The following is a 12405-nucleotide window of genomic DNA, read 5'->3' as shown; positions in this document are numbered from 1 at the left end:
TTAGGAAACACGTCCTTCAAAAGATTCTCCCTCCACCAGCAGCCATCAATTCCCAGGAGCTAGCTTCTCAGCTTGGAGTAGGCTCCATGAGCCCCTCCCAGCTCTGTGCTGGGATTTTGACGGGTGTGGTCTTGTGTGTGTGTCATGGCTGTTGAGATGCTGTGTGCAGCAGCTTTCATGTCCAGCACACACACGATGCTTTCTTTGCTGCAGAAATGGACCACTGCTGCCTTCTGCAGTGATCCCTGAGGGTTCTGGGTGTCGGAGGTGAGGTAGCTGTCCCATTTACACAGTCTCTTATTCTCTGCATTTGGACCAGTGGTGAAAACCGAACCTCTAGAACTATGAATGCTAGCCATAGGGATGAAGTTTCCAGGCCAGTACCAGCTTGATTTCTTCTTTACCCATTCTTATAAAAAACTTGCTGAGAATATTGTTCCTGTTTGTCTAAAAAGACATGCTTATTTGATCGATGTACTTGAAATCAGAGTATTTTACTCCTTGCTTTTGGATCAATTAGTTAACAAATAAGAATTGTATTTTCTGTTGGAACATTAAAGTTTTGCAAAGAAAAAATTATAGAGCTTGGTTACTTATTTTAAGATCGGTTCTTTTTTTTTTTAATAATAGAAGAATTTCAATGACCATAAGATCCCAGGTTGGTGAGTCTGGGCATGGTGGTATACATCTATAACTCAACACAATGAAGGCTACAGCAAGATCTTGGGTTACAGACCCAAGCTAATGACTGAAATTTGCTGTATAAACCCAGGACTAAAGACATTGCAGGAGCTAAGAGAAGTATTTGTCTCTGCCCTCATAAAGCATGCATTGATGAGGTGTTTCAGGTAGGATAACCTGGGCTTACAGGGATGTGTGTGTTCATGCCCTGCTTCTATGTGGTGGGAATTTGAACTCAGGTCCTCATGTTTACCCAGAAAATGCTCTAACCCATGGCGCCACCTCCTCAGTGTTACACAGTTGACACATTGCTAAAGATATATTTTTATTAATTCATGTGTGTATCCATCTCTGTGTATATATGTGCACATGAGTGCAGATATCTATGGAGACCAAAGGCATTTGATCTCCCTGGAATACAGGCATTTGTGAAACCAAACTCAATCCTCTGCAAGAGCAGAAAGCGCTCTTAACTTCAGAGCCTTCTCAGCCCTGGGAGTCTATATTTTGGTGTAGATATGAAATTTCTGGATGCCTCTGCTCCCTAGGCTTATTCTTGGCATGGAGGAGAAGGAGGAAGTGTTTTTTACTAGAAAACCAAAGGCTGTGATTATTTTTCCTTCCACTCTAATAAGAATGAATGAATCTTTAAAATGGAGTGCTTGTCAATCAGAGAAAACCTGGTTACAGTCTGAGCCAAAAAACACCGTGCATGTCGCGGTCATTAACTGCGTCGGGTACCACAGCTGGAAGGCTGGGGCGACAGAAGAGGCTTGCCTTGCTTCTGGTTTTTAGAGGTTTTGGAGTGATTGGGTAGCTAGTGGAACTGGGAACTCTTTAAAATTTTAATTCTTAGACTCACTAAATTCAATCAGAATCATTAAAAAAAAAAAGGCCCTGAACTTACATGGATGGATTGTTTTATTTTCAACTACATACTCTCAGCAATAATCAAATAAAAATTTTGCAGTCAGAATTTATCAGCTTTATTCATTTTACAAATATCTGTTACAATGTGAAGGTTTTGGGACTAGTGTCCATGAGAGCAGCCAGCAAAAGGTGCCTGGGAACACAGATTTTGTATGCTCACCTTGAGGAAATGCCTCAATGTATTCGCTTGCTCTCTCCCTCTCTCCCTCTCTCCCTCTCTCCCTCTCTTCCCTCTCCCCCCTCTTCGTTGGCACCTGTGTGTTACAGCCTCCATCCAGAAGAGGGCAGTAGAGCTCTGCATATGATAGGCATGTCTTGAAATAGCTGGGGGCAATACAATGCCAGGCTTCCTTGCGCTCTTGATTTTTTTAAATTGGAGCTACATTATCGAACACATTGTTTTCCCTTTGTTTCTATAGCACGCTTATATCCTGAGGAAGCTGGTAGCTTAATTGGGTTTTCTGCAATTAAAAGAGAAAAAGTTTTAATTTGGTAATTAAAATAAAATAAAAGTAGTAAATAACATAACATTAGTAATTCAGACTAACAGCCAGAAGTGAACTATCCATCTTCCAGGTAAAGCTATAGTTGGATAGTGAGCTTAGTACATAGGGGATTCACAGGGTGAATATGCTGAATTCTTGCTGATTGGATCTGTAATCGTTGGTTATTTTACAAACGAGAAAAGTGAATTGCTTATTTAAAAGGCCAAATTCATTTCTCTACCTGGTCCTTAGCCATCATATGAGCTTGTGTGCTGTGGGATGGTCTGTATGTCAAATCAGTTGCTCTGATTGGTCATTAAATAAAACACTGATTGGCCAGTGGCCAGGCAGGAGGAAGTATAGGCGGGACAAGGAGGAGAAGAATTCTGGGAAGTGGAAGGCTGAGTCAGAGAAACTGCTAGCTGCCACCATGACAAGCCGCATGTGAAGACACTGGTAAGCCACAACCACGTGGCAAGGTATAGATTTATAGAAATGGATTAATTTAAGCTATAAGAACAGTTAGCAAGAAGCCTGCCACGGTCATACAGTTTGTAAGCAATATAAGTCTCTGTGTTTACTTGGTTGGGTCTGAGCGGCTGTGGGACTGGTGGGTGACAGAGATTTGTCCTAACTGTGGGCAAGGCAGGAAAACTCTAGCTACACTTATGGCATGAACTAATTACCCAGTTGCCTCATAACATGTCGCTCTTCCTTCCACATGCAAGAGCTGAGTGGAAGTTGACCAGTGTTTAGTCATGGTCACTATTACTGTGATGAACACCATGGCCCAAAGCAGCTTGGGAAGGAAAGGGTTTAATTGACTTATACTTCCATATCATTGAAGGAAGTCAGGACAGGAACTCAAGCAGGGCAGGAACCTGGAGGCAGGAGCTGATGCAGAGGCCATGGAGGAGTGCTGCTTCCTGGCTTGCTCATAATGGCTTATTCAGCCTGCTTTCTTATAGAACCCAGGATAACCAGCCCAGGGACTGCACCCACCACACACAATCGACTAGGCCCTCCCCCATCAATCACTAACTATGAAAATGCCCTACAAACAGGTTTACCTGCAGCACAATCTTATGGAGGCAATTTCTCAATTGAGGTTCCCTCCTCCCAGATGTCTATAGCTTATGTCAAGTTGACATAAATACTAGTCGGCAAAATTGACCCTTTGTCATCTCGGCACACAAATGCATTGCTGTTAAGCCATAACCTTCCCTTTCTTGTTCACCCACAATACTGCACATTAATATCGCAATATAAAAAAAATTACCAACTTATAAATCTCACAGTCTTTACAAACACTTTAAGACTAAAGTTTCTTTCTAAAAACTCAAAATCTCTCAACCATGGGCTCTTGTGAAATCAAAATAAGCCTAATTATTTCTTATTCCAAGAGGGAAGAACCAGGGCACAGTCACACATCAATGCGGAACCAAACTCCAAAGTGTAAAAACTCAGTGTTTCGTGTCTGGATTCACTCACAGTCTTCAGGCCTCCTTCAAAGGGCCCAGGTCACTTCTCCATTTCCACCCTCCACAGCACACACAGCTTGTCTCCTCAGCTCTGGCTGGCTCCACTCCACTGCTGCTGTTGTCCTTGGTGGTCATCCCATGGTACTGCCATCTCCAAAATGCTGGGGCCTCTTGCTGCAGCTGGGCTGCACTTCGACCAGTAGCCTCTCCTGGGTTCTCTTCGGGGGCTCCAGCCCCGCCCCACAGTGTGAAGCCGCAGCTGTGCCCTACAACCCCTTCATACCTTTAAAACCAGTACTACTGGGAAGACTTACACTAAATATACTACCAAGTTTGGCTGTCAGCAAAAGGTGCCTCTGGAACACAGATTTTGTGTGCTCACTGTGAGGAAATGCAGTGCTGTGTGATCTCTCTCTCTCTCTCTCTCTCTCTCTCTCTCTCTCTCTCTCTCTCTCTCTCTCTCTCTCTCCCCTAATAAAAGGAAGCATTTACTTGGGCTTACAGTTCAAGAGGGTTAGTCCATTAAGGTACGGATCCCGGAACATCTGGGAGTTCACATCTTTGACTGCAAGCAGGAGGCCGAGAGGGCACACTGAGCATGGCAGGTGACTTTCAAAACCCTTACAGCCTGTCCCCAGTGACACGCTTTCTCACAACAAGGCCAAACCTCCTTCTCAAACACTTCCAGCCACCAGGGACCTAGTATTTAAACACGAGCCCATGGGTACCGTTCCCACAAACCACTACACACGCTTCGTGTTATTCACTCATTTCAAGATGAATGTCTAGGCTGCTTCCATATAGGGTTGTTGAAAATGGAACAATGTGCATAAGAGTGTAACTGTCCCTAAACCATACTGGCTTAAGTTCCTTTGGGCATATCGCCAGAAGTGGGGTTTCTGAATCATATGGTAATTCTATTTTTAGTTTTCGGGGTAACTTCCATACGTAGTATTTCATATAATGGTTGTTGTAATAACTTAAATTCCTACTTGCATGTATGACCTGTGGTTTTATTTTCTCCACATCCTTTCCTCTTTTTTTTTTCCCAGCATAACAAGGCATAATGATTTACTGATAACTCTTTTTTTGTAAGAAGAAGGGATGCATTAAAAAAATGGTGAACTATTTTGTATCAAATACATAAAACCACAGCGAAGCCATGTGTTATCAAGTATTACGCACTACACACAATTGTATGTGTGACGGGCACACAGGAGGTTTGTTTTAACCCAGCCTCGCCACAGACAGACACACCACCCGCTGAACTGCAGCATCCCTGGGGATAGGATGGTTTCTGCTCCACTATGAGTCTGTGGGACTGCTGTTGTACGTGCAGTCCATCTTTGACGGCTGTGCCATTAAGTTCATGCAACTTTTAGAAGTGCAAAGCTCTGTCTGGTATACAGTAGATGTTTTAATACGTAAACGCTTGATTGTAATTTCCTCTTGAAGGCCTAACACACTTGCTGCTCTGCGAAGGTGAGCCCTGGCCCTGAGGTGCAGATATTGTCAGAGACACTGCACTGATGGCTGAAATAATGCTAGCCTTTTGCCATGCTGGACCAGTTCTGGGCCAGTCACGGGTTTCCAGTCTGCTTTCAACCTTCTCCTCATGTCTGGCGTCTGCATTACTTACCCCCTTTTTATTGAGAGTAGTATTTCCCCTCCTCACATAATGTATCCTATAGTTTCCCCTCTCTCTTCTCCTCCCAGTCCCTCCCCAGTTCCACTCCTATCCTTTCTGTCTCTCATTAGAAAACAAATAGGCTTCTAGGGATAATAATAAAATAAAACAAAACTAGTACATTGGAAAAGGACAAAAGAAATAATCAGAAGGAAAAGAGACCAAGAAAAGGCACATGAAACAAATATAGATGTAGAGACCCACTCATTCCCATACTCAGGAATCCCATAAAAACACTAAACTGGAAGCCATCATATATATGCAAAGCACAATCTTTCTGCCTGCTCTCCTGTGGGGCTTCCTGAACCCTGAGGACAGGGATTTGATGGAGACATCCCATTTAGGGCTGAGTGTTCTGAGGTCTCGCTCTCTGCATAATGCCTGGCTGTGGGTCTCTGTATTTGTTTATATCCTCTGTAGGAGGAAGCAAGGCATTGCTCTATGAGTGTAGCAGAATGTAATTGGGAGTCATTTTATTGCTGTTTTAAAACAAACAACAATATTGTCTTGTTGTTTGTTTTTGCTCTTTTTGCTACCCAGCCCCAAATAAATCACACATGGAGGCTTATTTTTAATTATGAGTGCCCGGCCTTAGCTTGACTTATTTCTAGCCAGCTTTTCTTAACATAAATTATCCTGTCTCTAGGCTTTTCCCATTCTCTTATTTCTGCAAATCTTACTCTGTGGCTTGCTGTCTAGCTGGGTGGCTGGCCCCTGGAGTCCTCCTCCTTCTCTGGCTACTTCCTTCTTCCTCCCAGATTTCTCCTTCTATTTATCCTCTCTGCCTGCCAGCCCCACCTGTTTCTCTCTCCTGCCTCGCTATTGTCCATTCAGCTCTTTATTAGACCATCAGGTGTTTCAGACAGGCAAAGTAACACAGTTTCACAGAGTTAAACAAATTCAATATAAACAAAGTAACACACCTTAAAATAATATTCTACATTGTCTCATTTCATATATGTTTATATTTTAAGAAGCTTCTACTGTATTAGGTTTTCATACATCCCTCAAGTGGCTCTCAATTTCATTTGTCCCTCTCCTCAAATTTCTTGCTTCATCTCCCTCTCCTGTACCCATTTGATCCTTCCATTCTAGCCCTGCCCTCTCACCCATCCATAACTATCAAGTCCCACCCTCTCACCCATCCATAACTATCAAACCCCACCCTCTCACCCATCCATAACTATCAAACCCCACCCTCTCATCCATCCATAACTATCAAGTCCCACCCTCTCATCCATCCATAACTATCAAGTCCCACCCTCTCATCCATCCATAACTATCAAGTCCCACCCTCTCACCCATCCATAACTATCAAGTCCCACCCTCTCATCCATCCATAACTATCAAGTCCCACCCTCTCATCCATCCATAACTATCAAGCCCCACCCTCTCATCCATCCATAACTATCAAGCCCCACCCTCTCATCCATCCATAACTGTCATGCCCCACCTTCTCATTCATCAATAATTGTCAATTATTTCCCTTTCCTAATGAGATCTGTCTGTCACCCTAGTCCCTTACTCTATACCTAATCTCTATGGTTCTACAGGTTATAGACTTTACAGCTATTATCCACATAGAAGTTAATAATACCATATTTGTCTTTTTGTGTCTGGGTTACCTCTCTCAGGAAGATTATTTTCTAGTTCCATCCATTTACCTGTGTATATTATTATTTCATTCTTTTTAATCAGCTGAGTAATATTCCATTGTATAACTACCACATTTTCTTTACCCATTCTGTTGAGGGACATCTAGGTTGTTTTCAATTTCTGGCTGTTATGAATAGAGCAGCAATGAACGTGGTTGAGCAAATGTCTCTGTGGTAGGATGAAGCATCCTTTAGGTATATGCCCAAGAGTGATATAGCTAGATCTTGAGTAGATCAATTCCCATCTTCCTGAAGAACCACCACACTGATTTCCTTTGTGACTATACAAGTTCGCAGTCCCACCAGCAATGGACAAGTGTTCCCCTTACTCTATGTCCTCACCAGATGCTGGCTTCTTCTTAATCACAGCTGATTCTTCAGCTCCCGAGGACCAGTACTGATTGTCCCAGCAAAGCGAAGGTTTCACTTCAGTGATGCTGGTGTCTTATCATGTTTGTCAGGAATCATGATTGGTTCCTCAGACCCAGTTTACCAGAACCACGGATTCTTATTCAAAATAGCCTCCCCTTAGCCCTATGATTGCACTTGTAAACAGTGATAGCACTGTTCTTTAACCTGTGGTTGATAAAGAAACTAGCATGTGTTAGGTGAGCCAAGTCTTTTTTAAAGGACAGGTTAATTTGCATGTGTCATGGCAGGTTGATGTCACATGCATGCTCCTCAATGTTTTGGCTATTTTTCTACTTTATTCCTAGGACAGAAAATGTTCTTAACTGGAGTTAGTTACTATAGTTTGGCCCACAAAAAGAAAATTTCTACATGGTGTTTATATACAGACGATCACAGCCACCAAAGCTTAATGCTTTGTAACATCTTTCATCAAAACCAAGGAGTTAAATGTTGGATACTTATTATACTTAAATGAAATGTGTGTTTTAACTTAACTAATGGGACTTATGAACGAATGATACAATTAAAAAATATTTAAAAGAAAGGAATAGAGCATGTTTTAATCTATATTCATTTTCAATAAAAAAATCCCTCTTTACAGGGGAGTGCACACTAGTGGAGTGAGGTGGGTCTGTGGAAGGCCAGGGAGTATATAGTATATATGGCACTAGCAGTATGGGGAGGGAGGGTCTTCAACGTGATTTTGATTTTAATGGAAATGCCAGTAGTTCATCAACTAACGCTGTTTGCTTTAAATTTAGGCAATTGCATTTAAACTATTCTTTGAATTTCCTGTAATTTTATTACAATTGCTTTCACAAATGCCTTTGGCACAGATGTAGACCATGTGTTGATGTTAGGAGTGTTGAGACAGCACCTCGTTTGGAGCTTTTCTTTTTGAAACAAAGATGGCAGTAGAGCGCTGTTCCTCTGCTCTCCAAAAGGAATTTGGGTTTCCTTCCTATAAAATATTTAGAATTCATTAAGATGGAATGAGTCATGTCAGAAATCGTATTGGAAGATAAAAGAATATTTTCTCATGTAACCCAGATTAATCCTGTAGCAGTGAGTAGCTATGACAAAGAAGGAGATGCAAATATATAATCATCACCCAATGAAAGTAAATAGATGTAGTCTCTAGAAAGTGGAAGCATTTGTTTATTTTGCACACATTCTTACCGGTGAAGCGAAGAAGCACATATTCAAGCTTTAATACACCAGGAAGGGCAGTGTGTTTTTTGTGATGAAGAGCCAAGAATGAACGCGAAGGGGGGGGGTCTTTAAATGAGGTAGAAAAAGAAGAACAAGTGCTCACATTTATGGTTGATATTGATTGTAAGCTCGACAGGATTTAGGGTCACCCAGGAGACAAGCCTCTGGGTAGGGCTGTGACAGTGTTTCTGGATTGGGGTAACCGAGATGGGATGGTCCACCTTAAATGTGGACACCGCCATCTTCTGGGTTGGGGTCCTGGACTTTACACACATCACTAATTAGATGCCTAGTCTTTGGCACTACCCAATACAAGCAATGATACTAATGTCCTGTGTCTCTGTCCTCCAATGTGGTGGCCCCCAGCTTGCATGTTTAGTAAACACCTGCTCTCCAGCCTGTATGCTGGGAAGACTGGACTTTCTGCCATATTTTTAGTTCAGTTCTCATGCGTGGCTGCTGGCTGCTGTGCCAGACTACATAGCAAATGGTTCTCGGTTTGTCAGAAGAACATAATTTGGTTTTCCTCAGTTTCTTGGTAGTGTAAGAGTCATCCAGGTGCTTCTGGTTTAAAAGTCATGAAGGGCTCATGGAGAACAGCTGAGTCTTCACACTGTGTGGCGGGGCTGGAGTCCCGGAAGAGAGCCCAGGAGAGGCTGTTGGTGACAGTGCAGCTCAGTCACAGCAAGCGACACCAAGCATGTTGGAGTTGCCAGTACCCCGGCACAGCCACCAAGACCAGCAGCAGCAGTGGAGTGGACCACCGGAACGCAGAAGGCAAGCTGTGTGCGCTGCAGAGGCCAGAGCCAGAGAAGTGGCCCGATCCCTTTGGAGGAGCCCAGAAGATCGTGAGTGGATCCTGGACATTGGACACTGAGCCATTTATACAGTTGGAGTTTGGTTTTGCTTTGATTTGATTGTGAGTGTGCCTTGGCTCTTCCCTTTTGAAATAAGAAAGTTTAAATCTTTAACATTTTTTAAAATTTTGTTTTATAGGAACCCACTGTTGAGAGACTAAGGATTTTAAGAGACTCTGGATTTTTATTTATTTATTTATTTTTTTAAGAGACTGAACTTTTAAAGTGTTTGCTGTAAGACCAGGACGTTTTAAGTTTGAAGATCTGCAGATGCTACCAGGGCCACTGTGGTGAGGTGTTTTTTGTTTTTTTGTTTTTGTTTTTAATGTGGATATTAATGTGTGAAATTGGGGTTGAACAAAAAAGGAACAAAGAAAGAAAAAACACTGATGTGTTTGTGTGTCCACTCGACAAGGGGTCAGTTGTGCTGGCTGGTTTCATGTCAGCCTGGCACACGCTAGAGTCGTTTAAGAGGAGGAAACCTTAATTGAGAAAATGTCTTTGGTCTGGACAGATGGCTCAGCCATCCAAGGCTAGTCTCACAACCGAAAGACAAGAGACAATGCTGTAGGCAAGCCTGTAGGGTAGTTCCTTACTTAGTGATTGATGGGGAAGGGCCCAGCCCGTTGTGGGTGGTGCCATCACTGGCTGGTGGTTCTATAAGGAAGCAGGCTGAGCAAGTCATGGCAGGCAAGCCAGGGAGCAGCAGCCCTCCATGGTCTCTGCATCAGCTCCTGCCTCCAGGTTCCTGCCCTGTTTGAGTTCCTGTCCTGACTTCCTTCAGTGGTGGTCTATGTTGTGGAAGTGTAAGCCAAATAAACTCTTTCCTCCCCAAATTACTTTTAATCATGGTGTTTCATCACAGCAATAGTAACACTGACTAGGACAGTCAGAGTGAATGAGCTACAGAGATGTACGTAGCTGAATGAAGTGGCCTCTGGGTGGGTTATTTGGCACATCCTTCACAAAGTATCTACCTGTCGGCTCTGGTGATTGTCCTTTCGGCATGATTAATATTGGAGTCCTTACTATGGAGAGTTGTTGTGCAACTAGTTACTGCCTGAGTTTGTTCTTCACCTGGGATTGTAAAACCATGTTATCAGATGTAGGGAAGAGAAATTTTGTTCGAGGCAGATGGACGGACAAACAGATACACACACACACATAAACACACACACACACATACAGAGAAAGAGAGAGACAGAGACAGAGAGAGAATGAGAGAATGAGAGATTTGCACATGACTGTGCCAAGCACTGAGGGATTATTTTTTACGCTCCCCTATTTTTAGTAGTGAATTATTAATTCAGCTGTCTTCAAGTGTGCATTTCAGTGGTGTTAGCTGGGTTCACATTGCTTTATTCCAGCGCTTTAGGGTCTTCTTGAGGAACCAAAAACAGTCATCACACAAGCCCCCCCCCTCTATCCCTCCGGCTCCAGGCAACTAGCCTTCTCCTAGCAATCTCCAGGATTTCAACTCGTCTGTCCCTCTCTGCCCCCCCTCCTCTCCTCTCTTCTCCTCCCGCCTCCCCCTCCCCAGTCTCTCTCTCCTGCCCCACCTGTTTGACGAGCACTTTGCTTGATGTCGCCAAGCTTCATCTGTGTTACGTGTGCTAGGATTTCCTTATGTTTTGAGGCTGAATTGTGTGTGTACAGCACATTTAAAAATCTTCGATGGGTTCATTTATCATGGTATCTCTTTCCTTGTTCTCCCACTCTGTTCCTGATCCAGCTCGAACCTCCCACTCCCCTAAGCTCTCATTCCCCTGTCCCTTGTCCTCCGTTACCCCTCCCCCAGTTTGCTCATGTAGATTTCTTCCATTTCTCCATCACTGGGTGATCTTTCCTAGGGTCCTCCTTACTGTCTAGTCTCCCTGGAGATGTGGGTTGCAGTCTGGTTATCCTTTGCTTTACATCTGGTATCCACTTATAAGTGAGTACATAAAATACCATGTTTGTCTTTCCGAGTCTGGGTTACCTCACTCAGGATGATATTTTCTAGTTCCATTCATTTGCCTGCAAGCCTCATGATGTCATTGTTTTTCTCTGCTGAGTAGTACTCCATTGTGTATATGTACCACATTTTCTTTATCCATTCTTCAGTCAAGGGGCATCTAGGTTGTTTCCAGGTTCTGGCTATAACAAATAGTGCTGCTATGGACATAGTTGAGCATGTATGTGTCCTTGTGGTATGATTGAGCATTCCTTAGGTATATGCCCAATGGCTGAATACCCTAACTGTCATCATAGAACCCTCATCCAATGACTGATGGAAGCAGATGCAGAGATCCATGGCCGGGTCCCAGGCAGAGCTCCAGGAGTCCAATCAAAGAGAGAGAGGAGGGATTCTATGAACAAGAGATATCAAGACCGTGATTGGAAAGCGTACAGAGACAACTAGCCAAACTAGTGGAGACACATGAACTGTGGAACAATAGCCGAGGAACCCCCATGGAACTGGACTAGGCCATCTGGATAAGCAAGACAGCTGTTTGACTTGAAATGTTTGGGGGGCCCCAAGTGGTGGAACTGGGACCCATCCCCATGCTGGCTTTTTGGAGCCTAGTGCCTATGGTGAGATACTTTGTGCAGCCTTGGTGCAGGGAGGAGGGACTTGGATCTGCCTCAGTGGAATGTACCAGGCTCTGCTGACTCCTCATGAGAAACCTTGCCTTGGAGGAGGTGGGAATGAGGGGTGGGTTGGGTGGGAGGAGGGAGGGAGGAGGTTGATATGTAAAATGAATAGAAAAATCTCTTAATAAAAAAAGATTACAAAACAAAACAAAAAATCTTCGGTGGGCAGTTGGCCCGCTTCTCAGCTGTTATAAATAATGATAGAATGGACAAAGGGATACAAATACCTCTCTTGAGATCCAACCTTCAGTTCTTGAGAAGATATGACCCAAGTGGGATTCCTGATCATATGGAGAGTCCACTTCTCAGTTTCTATGACGTTCCACATTGCTTTTCCCTGCAGCTGTGTTAGGCACAAGCCTCCAGTGGTGC

Source organism: Peromyscus maniculatus, chromosome 6, assembly GCF_049852395.1.
Source record: "Peromyscus maniculatus bairdii isolate BWxNUB_F1_BW_parent chromosome 6, HU_Pman_BW_mat_3.1, whole genome shotgun sequence".
Lineage (NCBI taxonomy): Eukaryota > Metazoa > Chordata > Mammalia > Rodentia > Cricetidae > Peromyscus > Peromyscus maniculatus.
This window is presented reverse-complemented; position numbering follows the sequence as displayed.